The 21,951-nt window shown below is 44.6% G+C and overlaps 1 protein-coding gene across 2 annotated transcripts in view; it reads right to left on the reverse strand.

Annotated features, from left to right (window-relative positions):
• A1CF (APOBEC1 complementation factor) overlaps positions 1-21,319 on the reverse strand; it is an 82,688-nt gene extending 61,369 nt beyond the window's left edge. For both annotated transcript variants that reach the window (XM_072803727.1, XM_072803726.1), the window contains exon 1: positions 21,188-21,319. The gene's annotated coding sequence lies outside the window, so the exon portion shown is untranslated. The remainder of the gene's footprint in view (positions 1-21,187) is intronic.
• Positions 21,320-21,951: the final 632 nt, after the last annotated feature.

A 21,951-nucleotide genomic window follows, 5' to 3' on the forward strand; every position in this document is an offset into this window, starting at 1 on the left:
CTTTGATACCCTCCCTGGGTAACATTAGGTGCCACGTCCTTAGCACTCTCAAGAGAGCCTGAGAGCCCATGTACTATTGCATATAATATTGGAATTATCTGCTTACACGGCTGTCTTTCTCACTACACCGGGAACTCCTTGAGTGTGGGGACTGTGCTGGACTCTTCTTTCTTTGCCCAGAAGGCTTAGCCTGACCTTATGCTAAGTGTTCGATAAATAACTTGGAGAAAAAAATGAAAGACCTTGGACTAGCATTTTATAAATGATGGTAACTTACGCCCGATCTGAAGTAAACGGAATCTGCATCTAATCTCCTACTATTTACTATTCTTTTTGCTCCAACCACTTCTAGAAAGTTCAATCCTGGAGTGAATTTACATTTTGTGAGAAATGGATGTCAGTGGTTTCCCTGAATTTACAAATATGTTCTTGTATTTCGGGGAGAGACAAGAGGAGTCAAATTTTGAATACAAAGCGATCGACAAATAGGATTGACATTTGAATTCACTTTTCTTCTTTTCAATGCCTTTCTGGTTTTATATTTGCAACATCGTCCCTATTTCTTTGGAAAAAGAAGGACCCAGAAGTTATTGAGGGTTCAAGATTTCTGCCTTTCTGAAAGTCACAGTGGATTGGAGTGAACATCTCACCTCCTCATTTGGTTGAGACCTTTCAGTAAAAATTTCCAGAGTTCTCTGTTGGGTAAGGTTAGAGCTGCTGTTCCTGACCCTTGACCCTGATTGCCTCGGGTACTAGTGGGTCCTGGCTCGGGGAAGATGCCAGGGATACAAAGACAGGAAGGAGGCAAGAGAGAAGCAAGTGGGGGAGCACCTGCTGACTTTCCTCCTCTACAGCCATGAGGGGGGTACTGTATGCTGCCCTTTCTTCATAGCCCAAGTCCATAAAGAAGAAAAGCATATGGAAAAATTGTACATGTAAATTGAGCTCACCAGATGTGGAAGGAAAACAAAGAGAGGATTTTCAGTGATATTTATTTGGATTTGCCTAAAGTTAGGCAGTGTTGGCAGATTAGCACCCTAGCGGAGCATAAGTTGGCAGCTATGGCAACAGAGAAAGAGGGAAAACAAGTTTGTTTGTTTTTTTTTTTTTTTTTTAATAGTAAACCAGGCAAGACAGACAAAAGTAAGAGGTGCATGATGGAAGGCACACAAAACGTGTGCAGTTAAAGTAGCTTGGAAAAGTTAAAGCAGGCGCAGTGGTGTGTGTGAGGCTGAGGAGAACAAGACGGAGAGGAAGGATTAAGACAGAGATTCAAGTGACCAGCCTCCTTGGTTTAAACACAAAACAATTATTCTCAACTTTAACAGAAGATCCACAGGTATTAAAGGAATATCTGCTACATGCTCAGCAATGTGCTAGATGATTTAGCCAGGAGATAGAGTAGTTTTGTTAATGTTAGGGTTTCTGTATGTATTTTATGGACTTTTTCCAAAGAGGAGGAATAAGGACACTGAGTGGAGGGAAACATTGGTTCTGACTTGCTAAGCAGAGGGGAGGTGTTCCTTTGTAACCAAGCAGGGGACACTGGGGCCTATGTGAGCAAGGTTGGTGGTAGCATCCAGTGCCACCAGGATCCCTCCAGATCCAACCCAGGCTTCTCCAGCATTCATGAGCCCATGTTGCATGACATAGGCTGGATGTAACTCTAACACAGCATGCAAGTTGTACAAGTGGTTTTATTGTTAGTTCCAAGCATTTAGTATCTCCTGGGGATTTTACACAGAAGGACTTCCAGGTGAATTGACATGGTCTGTGAAGGATTGATGACCAAAGTTTATGCATTTGCCTAATGATGCTAAGTCAATATTACTATGGGTTACTTGATAAAGAAATATAAACTAGCTCCAGCGGTCTCCTTAGAAATGTTTACAATTGGTCTTAAGTTTATTTTGGAAGTGAATCCATGTGATAGCTCTATAGTTGGCCGTGTGTCATGAACCATGGCAAAATTAACAGAGGATATGCACACATAAAATTCCACGGGTGCACCTGGGTGGCTCAGTGGTTAAGTGTCTGCCTTTGGCCCAGGGTGTGATCCTGGGGTCCCGGGATCGAGTCCCATGTCAGGCTCCCTGCAGGGAGCCTGCTTCTCCCTCTGCCTCTCTCTGTGTCTCTCATGAATAAATAAGTAAAATCTTAAAAAAAATAAAATTCCAAAATGTAGCCATAAAAACATCCCACCAAGTCCCAATATGCAGTGTCTTATTTTTAAAAACCGATATATTATTAGCCAAAATAATTAAGTTAGTCAGAATCCCTTCTATATTCATAAGGCATTAGAAATGAATCCTATGTTAATTTGGGCCTGGTCAATTTGAACCTAGACAAGGCTTAAAATAAAGAAAAATTAAAGTTGTTCATAGTAGATACATTAACTTATAATTATTGAAAAAAAATCCTTCTTCTATGGTAGGTTGGACTTCTCTGAGAAAGATAAGCTTGCATTGAAATTTACGTCCTGCCACCATGATTTTAATTTTTCTAAGACCCTGGTTCTAAGAACAGGAGCACTGATGGGATCCCTGGGTGGCTCAGTGGTTGAGCATCTGCTTTGGGCCCAGGGCATGACCCCGGGGTCCTGGGATCGAGTCCCACATTGGGCTCCCTGCATGGAGCCTGCTTTTCCCTCTGCCTGTGTCTCTGCCTCTCTCTCTCTGTCTCTCATGAGTAAATAAAAAATAAAATATTAAAAAAAATAAACAGGAGCACTGACACCTAACTTGAAGGAGGTTTTGTTTGTTTTTCTGTTTTTGTCTTTTAGCAAAGGACCAAATAAATCAGATAATGGATAGGAAAGCACCTAATAAAGTGCTGGGCATACAGAAGATGCTCAATAAATATTTCTTTCTTGTTCCTTATCTGCTGCCTTGGCTGACTCTTCTTAACATCATCTATGATCATCTGCTAGGTTATTCTTTCTAGAAATTGTTCGAGGGAAAGAGGAACACAGTTTTGAATGCGTTATGTTGACTTTCATGTTGCTTTAATAATTGACCTGATTGTTCATGTGTTTGTTGTCACTTCTCAGTAGGAAAAATCCAGAAGGTCTTCAGTGTATGTGTGTGTGTGTGTGTGTGTACATGTGTGTGTGTCAAAGAGCATGTTAATGTTGTGATGAGAATTAGATACGACCTAAGTATCAGTGATTAATGAATATTTGAATAAGTTGCAGTACAGTGCAGCTAATAAAACTGCTGTTCTAGTAGGATATATAATTCAGACAGCTATTTGTGAATAGAATCAAGTCAAAAGAAAGCAGACTAAAAACAGCAGGGGTAGTCTGATTTCCTTCGTGTTAACTTTCATCTTCGTAAGGCGTTATAAAAGGCTAACTAGGTAAACAAATCAGTTTGTCATTCTCCTTCGGTTATTTTTAGTTTTCTATAATACATAGCCCTTACTCTAAAACTTTAAAAAGTTAAATGATGCTGACAAATGAATGCCAATGAGAACAAGTCATCAAAGACTAAGATGGGGGTCAAGATCCTATTCCAGGGAAACTGTTGATCATTAATTAGAAAAAAATACTGAAAATCACTACAAGGGTCCAGCTAAACAGGCCAGGAACAGAACAAAGTAGACGTAATGAAATCAGAAGGAATCAAACATAAATTAGTAAGACAGAAAAATCTGTAGACTTGACAAAGGCAGAAGCCAATTGAAAATTTGGCAAACTAGCACCTCTGGCCACTTTGACAAAGTGAAAAAGGAGAAACCAATTCCAAAAACAGGTGGGAAAAATGGATGTAGCCACAGATGAGAGACTCTTGATCTTTTTATCAATATGTTGACAAATACAGATGCAGTGACCAGTTATCTAGAAAATTCAAGGGTAAAGTAAAAATTTGAATAAGCTAATAACCACACACTGTGATGAAAAAACTCACTGTTTTCCTCCTAAATACCATAAGGTCCAGGTGGTTTTACTGGGAAAGTCTTACAAATCATTTAAAAAATAATTCTTTCATTATAGAGAGCCTTTTGAAGTATACAGAATAATGGAAAACTGATACTAAATCTACCAATAATTTCATATCTCTGATACAAAGCCAGACAAATACACCACAAAATAGAAAACTATAGACCTCAATATCACATATAAGTCTAGATATGAACTACATACAGCAAATTATCAAAATACTAACATACAATGCATTTATCACCAAAATACAAAGACCATGCCACCTTAGGGATTCTATTCATTTAATTCATTTCAGTGATGAAGAAGAAAAAACATGATCACCCCCATAAATTAAAATTAGCACTTAATTGAGCAGCCACTATTGGTTTAGAAAAAAGATAGATTGTTAGTAATAGAAAAAAGCATCCTTAAATTGATGAAGATCATCAGAAACACACAGCAAACATACTTAATAGTGAAACATTGCAATCATCCATTCTTATTCAAGACAAGTAAATCAACTGTGCACAGCAATTTGAATAAAGGAATACTACAAGAAAAGTAAAAACAAGTTCATCCTTGAAGAAGAAATGGCAAATGAAATGAGATCTAAACAAAATAAACAAAACTTGTAGGAATAAATGTAATGTGAAGTATCCAAACTCTTTATGAAGAAAATGGTAAAATTACGCTGAAGGATCTAAGGAAGGCCCGGATACATGGAAATGTTCTTATTGAAAAATATCCATTCTTCCCATATTATCAATCTAATGAAATGCCAATTTAAACCCCAATAAAATTATTTTTAAATTTGACAAATTAGGTCTAAAGTTCATCTGGTAGGAAAAAGTTGGGAAATGCCACGACATGTACTGAACGTATAGCATTCCCCGGGGACCAGCCTGATTAAAAGTTCAAATTAAAACAGCCATAGGAATAGACAAACAGATTTTAATGGAAAGAAAAAAAGAAGTCTAGACTATAGTTTTGTTCATGCTGGAATTTGCTGATAGGTGTTATTTCAAAAGATAGATCATAGACACTTTGAGAAGAAAGTTGGCTTACCCTCTCATGGCATATACCAAAATTCTAAGTGGATTAATGAAAAAAAACCTTTAAAAACACTATAACTACTGGAAGAAAATATGGGGGAACATTTTTGTTCTCTTGCGAAGCAGAAGGGCTTCCTAACCAGGCATATCAACCACCAAAAATAAAAAGGCTAACAGATTTGGGGTGCCAGGGTGCCACAGTCAGTTAAGCATCTGACTCTTGGTTTCAGCTCAGGTTGTGATTTCAGGGTGCTGGGATCCAGCCCCATGTGGAGCTCTGTGCTCAGCAGGGAGTTTGCTTGGGGTTCTCCCTCTCTCCATGGCCCTCTGCTGCTCTGCCCATCACATGGGCATGTGTGCGCGTGCACTCTCTCTCTCTCTCAAATAAGTAAAAAAAAAAAAAAATTACACATATCTGTAATGGTACAATAAAGTTAAAAAGAAGCCACAAACAGGAAGAAAATGATTGCTACTTTTATAGGCTACACCAAGAATCAGTATCTGTAATACACAAAGAATACTTTTGATCAATAATGAAGATTGATTGAATAATAAGATTGATTTTTCTGCTGATGTGGACAAATGAGCAAAGGTCATGAGCAGTCAATTAACAGAAAAAGGATATAAAAAAGAGTTTGTAAACTTATTTAAATATAGTCATCAGATGAGAAAAGGTAAATTAAAACCCAAGATGCTTTGGCTTTGCCTATTATGTAGCAAAATTTGAAAATATTTCAAAAAAACAAACAGGGCTAACGATTCCTAAGCGCTTATTATATGCTATGTGCTGGAAACTGTAAACCCAATTCATTTAATTCCATAAAAACTCAGTGGGGTTGGCATTATCATTCCTATGATGCAGGTCATAAATCAAGTTAGGGAGGTTGGTTAACGTGTCCAAAGTCACCCAGGTAACAAGTGGCAGACCCATAATTTGAATGCAGGTACCGTGGCGCCAGAGTCTGTGTTCCTCATTACTATATTCACCTTAAAAACGTAGGTGAATGGTGCCGAAGGAGTAGAGAGGTTACAATATCTATCCAGCTTTCCCTAAAGCGTTTTTGTGAGGAACCCCGTGATGCCACGATGAAACTGAGGAAGCCGACACTGTGAGCCTGTGTCCTCTTCCATAGTGCCAGGTGGCTTGGGTCATCGGAAGCACTACAATGACTTAGACTCTTTGCTGGAAAGAAAACGAGCTATTATCATCTGAGTAGGCCTGTGGGCAGGCCCTACTCTGATGGGTTCACCTGGACACATTCAAGATCTGGCCCCCTTTGGACACGGTCCAGAATGGATACACGGTCATTGCCAGCTCTCTGCTATGCACCCGGTTATACCCCTGAAGCCTCATGCCCTATACATTTATGGCAGAATGTGGAGCCTTCAGAGATGACCAGGGGATGTATCACTTGACAGGATGGGGCTTGGATTCCACGTGAATTTCTATTCTTACATCTAAAGTGTTGGTTCCTTCTTCCCATTGAACATTAGCTCTTCTGGATTAGAGATAGCCAGAGAGGAGGGAGCCAGCTATGGGTCAAACACCTGATGTGGTGCGTTGCTGGCTAGTGGACACAAGTCCTCCCCATAGGCACCAAATGCAACTATTTTGGGAGTGGGATCTCCTCTCTGTCCCTCTGTCTCTACCTTCCAACGTCCACAGAGTTCCTCTTTCCTGTGTTCTATTTCTTGCTCTCTCTAATCCTTTATTTTGCTCTCTCTCCTCCCTCAGTGACAGCCCTGACTAGCGAAGTTGCCTATTCCACCTAGAAGGTATATCCTCCTCTTAAGGCAAGATGTTAACAGCTGTAGAGAAGCAATGCTGACGGATGAAATTTTGTCAAGAAACGGTTATTTTGCAAAGATGCTTTGGGCCAGCTGATAGTTTGATGACAGCGTGATGTTTAAATCTATACACCGTCTTATTGAGAGCCGTTTGGAGTCCTAGATAGAATAACTTAAGATAGCAAAACCTAAGACACGACGGAAATTGCACTGTTATCAAAATATCTATGGAGAAAATAAAGCTATACCAGAAAAAAATTCCATTGGAACTATGGACTTAAAGTTATCAGAGAAGAACAAGCAGATGTATAATAGACAAATGACTGTATTATGATTTTTGGGTACGTCCTTATCTGTGCAGACATGTATATGTATACGTATCGATATGCACACACACCCCTGGACTAAATCTCAGCATTGTAAACATGCAAGGAGTGAGAAGGTGTGTCCTTCTGATATTTTTGTCCTTCTTATTTTCTTTTAAGTACTGATTCACAGTCAGGAATCAGATACAATCTCATCTGAAAAGAAAAACCCGAACTCTTGGGCAAGTTAAGCATGTCATCATTCTTGCAAGACGGTCCTGACACGGAGACATTCATTTTGTTTTGTTTGAGGGAAAAGTTAATTTCAAGTAGAACCATATATTTTCATTTAAAAAGTGTATCCAAAACCGCATAATTTGTGGCCCAATGGGAACGCCTCCTGCTTTTTAGCATATTCTTAAGTGGGTAGAATAGGGTAGGAACATTTGATCTGCTTCAAAAGACATTTCACATTTATTTGCTTAAAATGCCCTTTAAATATCAACGAGAAGCCATCAAATCCCTGGGATTTAGCTTGAAACTGTAAATTACACAAGGAAATGCAGGCAAGAAAGCATTAACCTACACGTGCTTTGTCAAAAGAGAACTTTAAGATTTAACTGCACGCATTCTTGGATTTTAGCAAGTCATAGTCCCTCTGTTAAATCTCCCCCTCCTCAATTTCTTTTTTTTAAGGATTTATTTATTTGAAAGAGAATGAGCATGAGCGGGAAGTGGGGCTGGGTGGGAGAGGCCAAGGGAGAAGCAGACTCCTCCCTGAGGCCAGAACTTGAAGCCGCTGGATCCCAGGACCCCAAGGTCATGACCTGAGTCAAAGGCAGATGTTTCACCCACTGAGCCCCCGGGCGCCCCTTGTATGCCCTGGAAGTCAACTTCACTATAATCTTCTGCTCAGAGGATGTGTCCGGTTTGAACGAATTCCTTAATTGTCACTTACCATGACTTCCTAAGCAGGACCCTATCCTTAAAACATTGTATCACTCTATGGCATATTCCAAACTAGAAAAAAAAAAGAAGAAAAAAAAAGGAAAAATAATTTAAGGGCAGCCCAGGTGGCTCAGCGGTTTAGCACCACCTTCAGCCCAGGGCCTGATCCTGGAGACCCAGGATTGAGTCCCGCATCGGGCTCCCTTCGTGGAGCCTGCTTCTCCCTCTGCTTGTGTCTCTGCCTCTCTCTCTCTCTCTCTCTCTCTCATGAATAAATAAATAAAATCTTAAAAAAAAAAAAAAGAATAGCTTTGGTCGACATGAGCTGACGACAGCTAAGAGCTGCAGGAGCTAGGGGAAAGAGCAGACTCCCTGCCTGGCTTTACATTAGAGTCACCTGTCCTGGGCAGCATCCTCGACCCACCCCCACAGAGGGATTCAGAGTGACCTGGTCCGGGCTGGGGCCCCGGGAGATGGTTATGGTGTCAGCCTCCAAAGTGAAGCTCTAGTCTCTACATGTTGAGTGTCGAAACAGTGGACAGTGACTGAATTTGCCCCACCTGTCACATAGACGGGCTAGACACCATGTAAAGGACGTTGTATTAAAGAGAAGAAAAGGCCTGTAAAAGGTAGACACGAGATGATAGGACAAAAGGGAGGATGATTCCATTTTTTCTCTAATAATTATTTACATTTTCAGCATTCCTATTGAGCAAATCTTTTCTTAATTGCTAGGGGCTAGAAATACCATAAAAAAATAATCGCATTCTGACTAGAGTCTGGCTCAAGTGAGTTGTTTTCAACTCTGTTTCCATGAGGACCGACCGATAAGCAGTTTATATTCCTACTGTGACTTGCTGGCCCCGCCGAGGGGGAGCAGGCGCGAGAGGAAGGAAGGGCGGTGGGCAGTGAGGAAGGCCAGCCTGGAGGAGAGACGGGCCCAGGCGTGGGGCGCAGTCGGCTCACGTCGCCGGCGAAGCACCTCCCCGGGTCCGGGAATTATGACTGCGGAAGCCCTAAAGCCTCTGTATCGGAACAGCCTCCTCATGAAGTCTGATCTTGACCTTTATCGTGCGTTGTGTTCATGTCTACTCTCACTTGTTGCTCCTCTTGAGATCCTACCCTCACCTCCCACCCCTTGTTCCGTTACTCAACTTAACCTGAGCTCACAGCGTAGAATGCAAGAGGCTCCGCACACGCCGCTGGCTCAGTCTCCCTCATGTGTCCCTTCCACTATCCTCCTGCCCCAACACCTTCATCGGCCTCATCAGTCGCTACAAGGAACAGTCCATTTCCCTAGGCTGATATTCCATCCTGCCGTGAGCTGGCCCGGCCTCTACTCGCCTGGTCACGGTCCCTGCAAGTGTAGAGTATTTATTCCAGGTTTCTCCCAGACACACCAGTTACTTTGGAGACTCTTTGATCTTCTTTCCTATTTGTCATGTGCCCAGTTCCCATACTTCCTTCCAGGCTCCCTGGGTGAGATAAACTCAAGCTGCTCCCTCCGGGTGTGTGGAGAGTTATGGGTCTCTGAACGCCCATGCAAGCGCACGTGGACACGAATATGTAGCTACACACGGGTGTGAATCAACTCCAGGTGGCCAGTGTTGGTAGCATGAGATCACCCGGGAGACTGCTCCACACGCCCCTTTCCCTCTGTAACTGGCTCTGACCCCACCAACTCCTTTACGAATCCTTCAGCCTCAGGTCAGCTCAGATACGACTATCAGAAACCCTGAAAGCCCTTTTACGTGACCTATTGTTGGTAACGCAGAAGATTGAGAGATGAACAAGAGTTTTAATCCAAAAATGATATGGGGAAACTTTAATAGCAGGTGGAAACTGCATGTGTTGGGTGAGGGGATAGGTGGTGGGGGAGAAATGCAGAGCTTTAGGGACTCTACGTTCCATTAAGGTTCCGTGATGATGGCTAATTTTATGTGTCAACTGGACGGGGCCACAGGACGCCTGGAATTTTGGCCTAATATTAATCTGGGTGTGTCTGTAAAGGTCTTTCTGGATGAGGTTAACTCTAAATATAGACTGAGTAGGGCAGATCGTTGTCCCCAAACGTTGGTGGGTCTCATCCAATCAGTTGAAGACTGGAGTAGAACAAAAAGGTCAAGTGAGGGAGAACTCTGTCTTCCCGGGAACGTCAATCTTTTCTGGACTTGAACTGAAACATTGACTGTTGAATCTCATGCCTGCTGCCCCTCAGACTGGAAGCATATGTCACCTGGCCTGGGTCTCCCACTCACTAGCTTCAGGGTTTGGGGCTTCTTGGCCTCTGTAATCACGTGGGGCAACCCCTTACAATATATCCCTTTAGACAGATATATTTGAGAGGTGCTGGTGGCTAGTACTGGCGCCTTGCAGACACTAGAACAGGGACAACAGCAAAAGCATTTCTGTATATGTACTGATGGGAATCCCAGTACCGTTTTTCCGGACAACCCTGTTGAGTACGTATATGTACATGGTTTCGGTGCTGTCACGTTCCCGGTAACTGGAAGGTCAGGCTACAGATGGCTGTTGTGTTCTCTTCACTTAGTAATGCTACCCAACTCTTCCCACCAGGCCCCACTCTCTTAAAGATCTCCGGGAAAGAGAATTGGCCGAGGTTGGAAATTCTAGAATGGCATAGCTTGAGAAGAACGGAATGCCTTTGCACGTATGTTTAATTTCTAAGTTGACCTATAAATTGGGAGCGTGTTAGTCACAGCATGCGACGTAGATGGTTTTCAGCCTAAAAGCAGATGTTTATTCAATAGCTCTGGGACCAATTATCTGTGTGGCAGGTTACAGGGGCCTGATGAGCTGTGAGTGCTGTATTTCATTCATTCTTGGATTCATGTTGTGATGTCTCTCTCTTTTTTTTCCTAGTGGAGACTATCCTTTTGAACCTAATTGCTGCATCTGGTTTCCTCAGACCAATTTGGAAAAATTAGGTTGAACACTCAGTTCTCACCAAGACTGCCAACCACTGATTAATAAAATATGTTTGATCCTTGAGTGGAGCTTAACAAAAATCCAACTATCTGAAGCTCTATATCGTAGTAGCCCTGAGGCATTCGACACGGAATGAAAGACAGCACTGTGCTCCCTTTCAATAAAGCAGATGATGGAAGTTCTAATTTTATGCTAATTTACATGCCTTGGCATAAATTGTCCTCCGTAAGTCATTCCTCCTCATTTCTAGTCAGCCACTGACTTCCCACGGCCATTAATTATCACGTATGCAACCATCATTTCACACCTGGATTTTTGTCTTACGTTGACCTCTAGCCTTTTTTCAAACTCTAACGTCCTCTGTGTGAGGCTCGTTAATTTTCTCAACCGTTTCCTTATGCTACTTTTCTATTAAAAGACTTTCCGTGGCCCCATATTGTACGACTCGGTCAACCAATGTCATCCCCTATCGAACACACCCAGCTTTATATTAATTTCCAGCAGATAGCTTCTCTCTACCCAGACCTTTCCAGAGGCCTAGGAGTCAGGAGAAGAAGGGAGGTGGGGAGTCTGGGGGTACAGAGGTAGAAGTGCAAACAGCGTGGATGGGGAGGTGGAGTATGGTTGGACGGCCGAATGCAAGCGGAGCTGAGGGGGTCGGGAGCGAGAGCGACAACAGGTAAGGCTAGTGAGGCAGGTGAATGACGTCAATCCTGGCATGATAGGGTGTTCCTGCTTTATTGTGAAGTCGGCACGGAAGAGCTCTAACAGGTCCCTGTGCCCTTCAGGAAGGCAACTCCAGGAGTGTGGCTAAGAATGTATTAGAGGCAGAAGGACTAGCTTAGGGACAGGTGGGGACATGTAGAGAGGCAGGGCCATCACCTCCCCAAGGACAGGCACTCATGTTTTCAGCTCTAGCCCCTCCACTGCCTCTGAGTAGACACTTCATCACGCGTATTTGCTGGGCTGAATGGAGATTTCATACGGCCTCTCTGCCTACTCCAGAGTTCTGTTGTCTCCATCCTAATTTTGTAGTTCCACCACATAATAACAAAATACACAGACTTTTGCCCTTTGGTGTCCATTCTGGATTCCCAAGCTGGGAGGGTGGCCGGACAGGCACACAGGTTCCAGTGTTAGAGGTCTGCCCTTAAGAACCTTGTAAACTTGTGCCAAGCTGTTTAGCCAGATCCCAGCGTCTTCATCTCGAAGTTGGGGAGCGTGATGCCTGCCTCACAGTATTGCCAGAGTGATGCAAAAAGATAGGACAAGTGCATGGCACGGGGTGGAGTACACGGCCCCCGACGATGTTCTTCTGGGCCTCTTCCACCTCCTGTCCTGCTCTCCCCAGTTAGGAGGCTCTGTTATTCAACAAGCAATAGTGGGAATCTGTTCTGTGCATAGCAAGGTGTTAGGTCTGCGCATTGAAAAGGAAATGGGGTAACTGTCTTGCCTTTCAGGAACCCCAATGTAGCAGTGTAAAATACTCATTTTCCAGCAAAGTGAGAGACTTTAGAGGAGGGAGAGAGATCGAATATCCTAAGACTGCAATGGGAACCCTGGGAAATGGGTCCCTTAAAGTTGGGGACAAAAGTGCAATACATCTTTGTATCCAACACAACGTCTAGAATAACGTTGAACTCAAGCACAGGATCCATCAAGCAGTCCCACTGGACAGATCAACACAGTAATCCCAGGAGATCCCCTTCCTGCCCTTCTGTCCAGCACACCCTCCCCCAAAGGAAATGGTGATCCCGAACCCCTTCCTCCTCAGTCCTGATGCTCCGCTTAGCTCCTCCCCCGTAATTTTCTCTTCAGGGGTCTGTTGCCCGCCCTGTGCAGGGGATTGATTTGGGGACCGGTTGTATTACCGCCTGGCTGCACTTTTGTCCTGCCAATAGCCCTGCTATCTTCTATCTGCACCTTTGCAAGTGGCTGTGAGTCCTGAGGGGTCTTCTTTGTACCCGGGAAAATAACAGGGGCCCGAGAGGCTGGCACTCCCGTGTGAAGACCCGGATTTCCATTCTGCTTCCTTGCTGATGACCCAGGTTCCTTCAAATCATTTTACACTGCCTGAATTAGGAGCCCCTGCCTGTCTCTGTGTCGGAAAAACTGCAACGGTGTCAGGGAGAAACTGTTCCTAATTTGCTCCACAGGCCAGCCTTGGGGACGGTTCTCAGCCACCTGACCTCTCATTTTCTACGCCTTGACCTCATAGGCTCTCTGTCTCCAGCCATATCCTAACAGGAAAGCAACAAAGGAACGAGATGACGAGAAGGTATCAGCTAAGGTTCGTGCACTCTTGCTACTGTTCTAAGCACTTTGCGTGTAATTTCTGATCCACAAAATAACTTTGACTTTACAGAAGAGGAAACAGGCACAGAGCAGTTAAATAATCTGCTGAGGATCACACAGCTAGGAAGTGCTGGGGCCGGGATTCAAGCCCAGCCATGCGGGGTCTGGGGCCTCCCTGCCACACGCCATGCTGTGAATCCATCCTTTAGGCCGCCGTGCTTTAGGAGATCCTTGGGATTCGTGAGAGACTAAGTTCTTATTATAGGAAGCACTTGACTTTATGGCTTGCTTTGAAAGGCAAGTGAAAACAAGGGTCTCTAGACATTATGGGTTTTTCTCCTGTCTTAAAATACCCTAAGGGGCCATGTGATAGCATCTTGGGCGGTTCCAGTTCTGGTCCGGGCACCTGGGTTAGGTGTCTGTTCTGTAGTGAGGGAGAGACTTGGAGGGATCTGGGAAGCGTGATGCCCTAATGTCCTTAATAATTGTTCAAAATCAATAAGTGAATTCTCCCTCAAAGATCAAACAAATAGCTGTCATTTGAACATGAAGACTCCTAACTCTGGGAAACGAACTAGGGGTGGTGGAAGGGGAGGAGGCGGGGGGTGGGGGTGAATGGGTGAAGGGCACTGAGGGGGGCACTTGACGGGATGAGCACTGGGTGTTATTCTGTATGTTGGCAAATTGAACACCAATAAAAAATAAATTTATTATTAAAAAAAAACAAATAGGGATCCCTGGGTGGCGCAGCGGTTTGGCGCCTGCCTTTGGCCCAGGGCGTGATCCTGGAGACCCGGGATCGAATCCCACATCGGGCTTCTGGTGCATGGAGCCTGCTTCTCCCTCTGCCTATGTCTCTGCCTCTCTCTCTTTCTCTCTCTGTGACTATCATAAATACATAAAAATTAAAAAAAAAAAAACAAAAAACAAAAAACCAAATAGCTGTCATTCAAATACCTAACCCTTCCCCTGCTTCCCTATGACACCCCCGTTGTTGGCTGTGCCTCTTCTCCATCTTCTCTTCCCTACCATCGCAATTCCCTTGTCCTACACGCCATTCTTGGAAGGCTTTGCCAGGCTAGTTAATGTGCTAAGGGATTCTAGGCTAGTGTGTTCTTGAATGTTAACACCTCCGAGTGTCCCTATCACTCACACCCTGTATCCCAACTAGCTCATATTTTAACGAGGAACTTCTGGAAACATCCTCTTATTATCCTAAATGAATAATCCCACTGAGGCTGGTGGAGCTGCTATTTGGGAGCAGCTGGGTCTCAATTTAAAGCTCCAAACGAGGGCAGTTTAAATATGGGGCTCCCTTAGCATTCATAGACCTGGCAGCCCAATTACTCTTTCCCGGGGGAGAGGGGTGTGTCCTCCGAGTGGGAGGGGCTGTGTCTGCAGACACTAGTCGGGTTTGGGTGCAAGGAAGCCAAGTCACTCAGGACCATTGCTCTGTGATTTTGGAGACGCCCCTGTGGCTGTGGTCCCCGGGCCTGGACATTCCTTCTGTGATCTGCACCTGGCACTCTCTCAAAGTCATGAAACGGGTCTCCTTCAACTGTGTTTCTGGCTGTGCCAGGAGGCATGCATCCGGGCAAAGCGCGGCGGGTGGGACTCCTCCTTCTGGGACAGAAGGGACCGTGGCCCCTAACCACAGGGGCCCTGCTGGCCTGGCACCCAGGATCTGTGCGGGGACTCAGGCTGAATTAGATGTGCTGTGCCCTGGGGGTGGTACCAGGGACAGGGCCTACCCGAGGGCTGGGGTCTGCACTGGGGTTCTTACCCTAACAACAACAACAACAACAACAACAACAACAACAACAACAACAAAATGTCTTTGGTCCTTGGGAAACTCATTTAGCTTTTGTGTGTTCCATAAAGGGCCTCAAGATTGAGTTTCCAGGTCTAAGGCTCAGAGCTCAGACTGTTGGACCTCAGGCCCTCTCCACCACTCTTTAGCCGTGTGATCCTGGGCAGGTGTCTGCACGTTCCTAAGACTTGACCCCTTTATTGGAAAAATGGCATAGCAATAGCACCTGTTCCAGAGAATTCCACAGGGTTGAATGAATCTACGTGCCCAGCACATGGCAGGAGCTCCGTCAGGACGGAGGAGCTATCACACGTACCACTGTCATCATCATCATCATCCTAGGTGCCGGTTCTGCTCGGTTGGCAGTAAGTGCCTGCATCATGGGGCGCTGCTGGGGATCTTCAGGAGACAGGATTCCTGACACGGTCCTGTCCACGGGCCAACACAGACTCCCGCTGCACGCATCAGTGTCTGATCTCTGACTTCCATGCAAAGTAACCAGAGGTGTTAGGGTTTTTTTTTTTTTTTTTTTCAAAGATTGTATTTATTTATTTGAGAGAGAGAGCAGGAGGAGGAAAAGAGGAAAAGGGACAAGCAGACTGAACACAGACTCAGCACCCTGAGAACAGAACTGGACTCGGGCTTGATTTCACAACCCCAAGATCAAGACCCAAGTTGAAACCAAGACTTGGAAACTTAGCTGATTGAGCCACCCAGCCACCCACCCCATCATTACTTTTTTTTTTTTTTCATTTATTTTTTTTTTTATTGGTGTTCAATTTTCTAACATACAGAATAACCCCCAGTGCCCGTCACCCATTCACTCCCACCCCCCGCCCTCCTCCCCTTCTACCACCCCTAGTTCGTTTCCCAGAGTTAGCAGTCTTTACGTTCTGTCTCCCTTTCTGATATTTCCCACACATTTCTTCTCCCTTCCCTTATTAGGGTTTAAACAAATCTGAGAAGCCAATTTACGTCATGCAAGAGGCCCCAGCGGGAAAGCACTCAGCACAATCCTGGAGAGAAGAACACTGAAGGTGAGCTGAGAAGAGGGAGAAGCAGCGGCCCTGATACACAGAACCCTGCAGGTGCCCGGCCGGTGTTCCTGGACGCGGGGCAGCGTCCCTCCCCTCACTTCTTTGCATGCAACGCTTGAAATCTCTAGGGTTGTTTCCTTCAGGGACACAGAGGGGACTAGTGTTCCTCCCACCTTCCCTGGGGATTCTCAGCCTCTCTTCCCAGTTTCGTCGAACCTCTTAGATAACTCATCACTGGGTTCATTATGTCCACACAGTAGGGGAAGCCTCCCTACATAATCCACCCTCTGCTACGGGAGCCCAGCTAGGCTTCTAAACTCTGGGTGAGCATCTTGCCCCTAACCAGCTTGGCACAACTGGAATGAGGTGTTGTGACTGAACTACCTTGAAGAGAATATACATGCTGAGTTGACTATGAAGAACTTTGGCATTGAAGAGGTCTGGGGGCACCTGGGTGGCCCTGTCTGTTAAGCTTCTGACTCTTGATTTTGGCTCAGGTCATGATGTCAAGGGGGTGAGACCGAGCCCTGCATGGGCCCCATGCTCAGCTTGGAGTCGGCTTCAGGGTCTTCCTCTGCCCCCTTCCACTCATGCTCTCTCTCTCACTCTCTCGTAAATAAATAAATCTCTTTTAAAAAAAAGTATAAATGTGGGTCGCCTGGGTGGCTCAGTTGGTGAAGCATCTGTCTTCGGCTCAGGTCATGATCCCAGGCTCCTGGGATGGAGCCCCACATAGGGCTGGCTCCCTGCTCAGCGTGGAACCTGCTTTTCCCTCTCCTCCCCACTCGTGCTGTCTCTCACTATCTCTGTCTTTCTCAAGTAAATAAAATCTTTAGAAAAAAAGTAAAAATATTTTTGTAAAAGTAAATATGCTTTGTAAACGAGAATATTCTGTAGCAATAAGGTATTAGCAGTAGCCAATTCCGCTGTGTTAAGCGTTGTGCTCTTTGCATCAGTTGGGCGTCCCACAACGATGATCATTGTAGCTGCTAGAAGAAGAGGAGACATTACTACATCGCTGAAGGTGGAACCTTGTAGAATTGCAAACCAGTTCTCTCACTTAGTTCTTCCTTCTGGCCACGCTGTCATGTGCTAATTCTTGTAGCCATACTGTTGCTGGGGGGGCAGGACACTGTGCATAATCTTGCAGAGGGAGCGGGTTATCCTAGTCCTCATCATGGCCTTCCTCTTACTATTATTACCAGGGATGGAGCCCTCGTGGAATAAACAAACCTGGAACTATCTTCCACATGATCGTCAATACCTGCATATGCAAAATTCCACATATGTATCCATTGAAGGCAAAATAAATAAATAAATAAAAAGCTGAGTTTGCATATCTTTAAAAAAATCAAAATAAGGAGCTCAAGGCACCAGCACATTTAGGCAAGGGCAGCCATTCTTATAAAAGGAAATATTTAAAATTTTGGTCTGGATGAATCAAAAAGACTCAACACAAAACCCGAATTTATTAAATTAAAAACTCTAAGTAGTCCCTAAGACTGAGATTTTCACTGGATGAAGTTCCACGGACTAAAATGATAGATTAGCTCTCCTGATCCAATCGGCAGGAAACACTTGCTAGCAGCTGCCTGGATCCTACACTATCAGGCCGAGGAGCAGATGGGATTTAAATTTCTCATAGGTAATGTCACCGCAGTGATGTTTCCTCTCTTCCAGATGCTTCCCTGGGGGTGGGGGGAGGTGTTGGGACCACTGGAACTGCACTTTAGAGGATCCTGGTTACTGTTTCCATGAATAAGATCAAATGGTGTTTATCCTCCATCGATCAATACCGTCTTGTTTGAACTGATTGAGTCATTTAGAGACACATAAGGTAATGACAACAGTTGTGCAACAGTACCCAGCGTGCCACCCCGCTTGCTCGGGGATGACAGTGTTTTAAAAGACAGTTACTGAAACAGATTAGTAACGTCGCCTGGCTCTGTGACGAAATGAACGCACCCCACTGCAGGCCACCCCGCGGGTTTGAAGGACGGGGCGTTGGGTTTTTCACCAAGAGTTTCCTAGAGCACCGTTCTCTAAAATCAAAGTATACTGTGTTTTGTTGGGGCCGCTGCTGTCTCGTTAGAATAAAAGAAAAGTGAGAGTTTTTTTTTTTTTTTAATTGTCTTTCCTGGATAAATGGTCACTCTTGGTGACCAATCAGGACTTTATAATTTGTGTGTGGTTTTTGATTTAAAGCGTCTCAGCGTGGTTTTGGCAAAGAGCAGCTAGTGGGTAAGTTTGGGAAAAGGTCTCCGGAAACTTTTCTGGAGATTGTTACAGGTGGAGAAGTGGGAAGGGGGAGCGAGCTCTGCTGGACTCCTAGCAGGTGCCAGGGATGGTGCTTGAGCCGTTTTGCTAGGTCATCTCACTGGATCGTCACGAAACCCTGCAGGCCACCCTGCCACCCTTGAGGAACTGAGAGTCAGGGAAGTTAAGTAGCGCACCCGGGCCACACAGCGCGGAGTCCGGGAGGGGGCCTTGCAGCCGGGCTCGGTCAGAGAGTCTGGGGTTCCTTCTCTAAGTGCTTTGGAAGCCGCCAACACAGGCGTGGTCCTGTTTGGTGGAAGGGGGCTAGGCCATCGGGTCCCTCCGACATCTTCAACTGGGCTGATTTCAGGTGGTTCTGGTTTTATGGAGCCTGGATGAGAACCCCAACAGTGATTTGTTCTTTCCTAATCTGTGCTCTGAGGGATGCCATTTCTGAGACATGTTAATAGATGTCCCTGAGGGATGTTCGGTTGTAAAGGAAGCTTAGGGAACAACACGTCTCACACTCAGAGATGCTCACAAGAAGTACATACACGGACGCACACAGGACATCCCGGGCCCTGCGAGTACGACTACAATGGTTTCACGCTTGGGCTCTGGGGTGGGACCACTTGGCTGAGGAACCTGGCTCTTCGTTTCCCAACTGGGTGATGAGGAGCCTCTTAGGCAACTAATCCCTGCTCCATTTTCTCATTAGTAAAACGTTACACTAGTATCTACCCTATGCGGCGCGTCTAAGAAGAATACAGATGGACGCATGGACGGTGCTCCGGAGGGCACTTGGCCATTTAATGCACAATAAACGTCTGTCATTTTAAAGGATGACTCCAAACATCCACGTAGTAATAGGTCCTGCTCTACAGCATCTGACTTCCTTCCCTCAACCTGCCAATAGGGTCACTTTTGGGGGCCCACACGTATTAACGTCCACTGAATACAGTGTGGGGAATGTTGTATTTGAAACGACACAAAACAACTTGGTCTTAACCCAGTTAAAAATAATAACTCGATATTCGGGGTTTTCCTCTCCATCATGTCGCTTCGTATTTGCCCACAAGTTTTTTTTTTTTTTTCCTTTCTTTTTGCCAATTCTCTTTCCCCTTCCCTTATGCTGGATAAACAATAAATTGGAACAGAAAAGTGTGAGAATCATCTCAAGTGGACAGTATCAATATAATCCTGGAAAATATGGCCTGGAAATATGAACCAGTAAGTCATTTGTCTATTATTCTGTATTTAGCAGAGGAAGGCCTTGGCACGTCAACAAGCGAGTGCTCTTATTCCAGTAAGCCCTGGTAGCTCCAGACCGATGCTCCCACTGTAATCCCTCGGCACAGATAACGATGGATGCTTCGGACCAGACCAATACACCTTTGAAGCTTCTAAACTATGACAAAACCCTCATCCTGCACAGGGCACAAATAATGCTGTGCTCCTCACCTTCTTGAAGTCATGCTATACACCTCCGAGAAGTCCTACCTTAAGGACACTTATCTCGGAGCCCAGTCTCCTTGGAATTCATTTTAATACTCATAGAACGAAAGTATTTCAACCAGAGTTTATGAGATTTCTGGTAGGAAGGGATATTCCTGGTAAGCGCTCTGACACCTTTCTTAAGACACAATCGTATCATATTTTGGTTATGAATCGTCTTTCTGGAGTGAACAAAATGACCATGTGACAATATACCCACTGTGGCACCGTTGCCCAAACCATCCCAAGAAAAAGATCTAATGATTAGCTAGCCCCAAGGTTGAGATTTAACACAGTCAAAGCCAGTCATTTTCCACGTCTGTTTTTGTCCTTCCTTCCTTCCTTCCTTCCTTCCTTCCTTCCTTCCTTCCTTCCTTCCTTCCTTCCTTCTTTCTTTCTTTCTTTCTCTTTATTTTATAATTGTTTTTTATTGGAGTTCAATTTGCCAACATATAGCATAACACCCAGTGCTCATCCCATCAAGTGCCCCCCTCAATGCCTGTCACCCAGTCACCCCCACCCCCCGCCCACCTCCCTTTTCTTTCTTCTTTCTTTCTTTCTTTCTTTCTTTCTTTCTTTCTTTCTTTCTTTCTTTCTTTCTTTCTTTCTTTCCTTCCTTCCTTCCTTCCTTCCTTCCTTCCTTCCTTCCTTTCTTTTTCTTTCTTTCTTTCTCTCTCTCTCTCTCTCTCTCTCGTAAAGCGAACAGCTTAAGGCATTTCTCTGGTGAGTAGGATCTTGGCAAAAGAAATAGCAAGAATTCGCCAGGGTGATTTTGCATGGGGGCCTTTTCTGTGGGGTTTTGTGTTTCAGATTTTGGTTTTGGGTGGTTGCGAAGGACAAAGGAGCTGGAAGGAGAAAGTTGGATCTACGAAATCCCAAGTAATGCTAGCAATTATGACCTATACGGAGAAATCAGAATATGCCAGTGATGTTCACGCTATTCCTCTTGTAAGTACAATTTTTTATGTTCCCAGAGGTCTTAGGACTAGGACACAGTCAACCACCACTCCCCCAGCTGGCTGGCCACGGCTAAATAAACTTCTCAGCAGCATTGGCCCTGCTCTTGAACCCAAGACGGCAAATCTACTTGTCAGCCCCAGACACGGATTGAACCAAGTAGCAGAAGACGGCTGCCGTTGCATTCTGAGGGTGTATGATTATTCCAATATATTCTTTTGTTTTCAGATTGCTCCCTTAGTATAAAAACAGCCAGAAAGCGCCCTGTGTCAGGCTCTATGGTGTACAGAGCTGTTCTCACCGCATTCCCACTGAGCCGCACTGCACAGTTTCACAGAGTTGAAGCAAGAAAAAGCAAAACACATGGACCGTACCTGAGTGATTTCAGAGATCCCCACCCGGAAAAGGGTTCCTTGATTATGGCGAGTTCAACGTGTCACTCCGGTTATGCTCTAATCAACATATCAAACTCCAAAGGTTCAGTGGCTTTAGGTTTGGTTTACAATTCCTGGGAGTTAAACTTTAACTCACCCTGTCCCTTGCGTCCATACAGCCCTTTGACCAGATAATTGGGTCACTACAGCTCCGCAGAATCTACATAACTGCCAGGGGTGTCTGTTTACAACATTAAAATATGTTTTGCATTAAAACCTGTGGATGAGAATATTATTTTGAAGCTCTTTTTGCGAATTCCATATTTAAAAAGTAGAACTTACTGCAGCCTGGGTAACTATGCTTTTATTTATGTTAGCTCCCTTGTTTTCTGTGCCGTCAAAAGGATATTGAGTCTAAGGTAAATTTGGGAGAGTCTCTCTATCCTCCCCTTTTTTAATGCTTTTTATATTATTGTATTGCAGGGAGCGAAGTGTGGAGTTTCAGGTCAGGTATTCAGATAGATGCTGGCTTACAAAAAATAAAATACACAAAGCATTTATATAACCGAGTAAATAGGGTCAGATCAGGGTGGGGAATCAGGCTTCTTTTCATGCAAGCTACTCATTCGGATTTCAAGAGTGTGTCCTTCCTGCGAGGGCATCACCGTCAGCTGTGGACTGGCTAATATGAGATCCGCAGCTAGTGTTCAAGGTTTGAAATCTCGGTGGCAACTGTGTTTCTTGAAGAATAAAGTGACATTTTC

The sequence above is a fragment of the Canis lupus genome, chromosome 27 (assembly GCF_048164855.1).
Source record: "Canis lupus baileyi chromosome 27, mCanLup2.hap1, whole genome shotgun sequence".
Taxonomy (NCBI): Eukaryota; Metazoa; Chordata; class Mammalia; order Carnivora; family Canidae; genus Canis; species Canis lupus.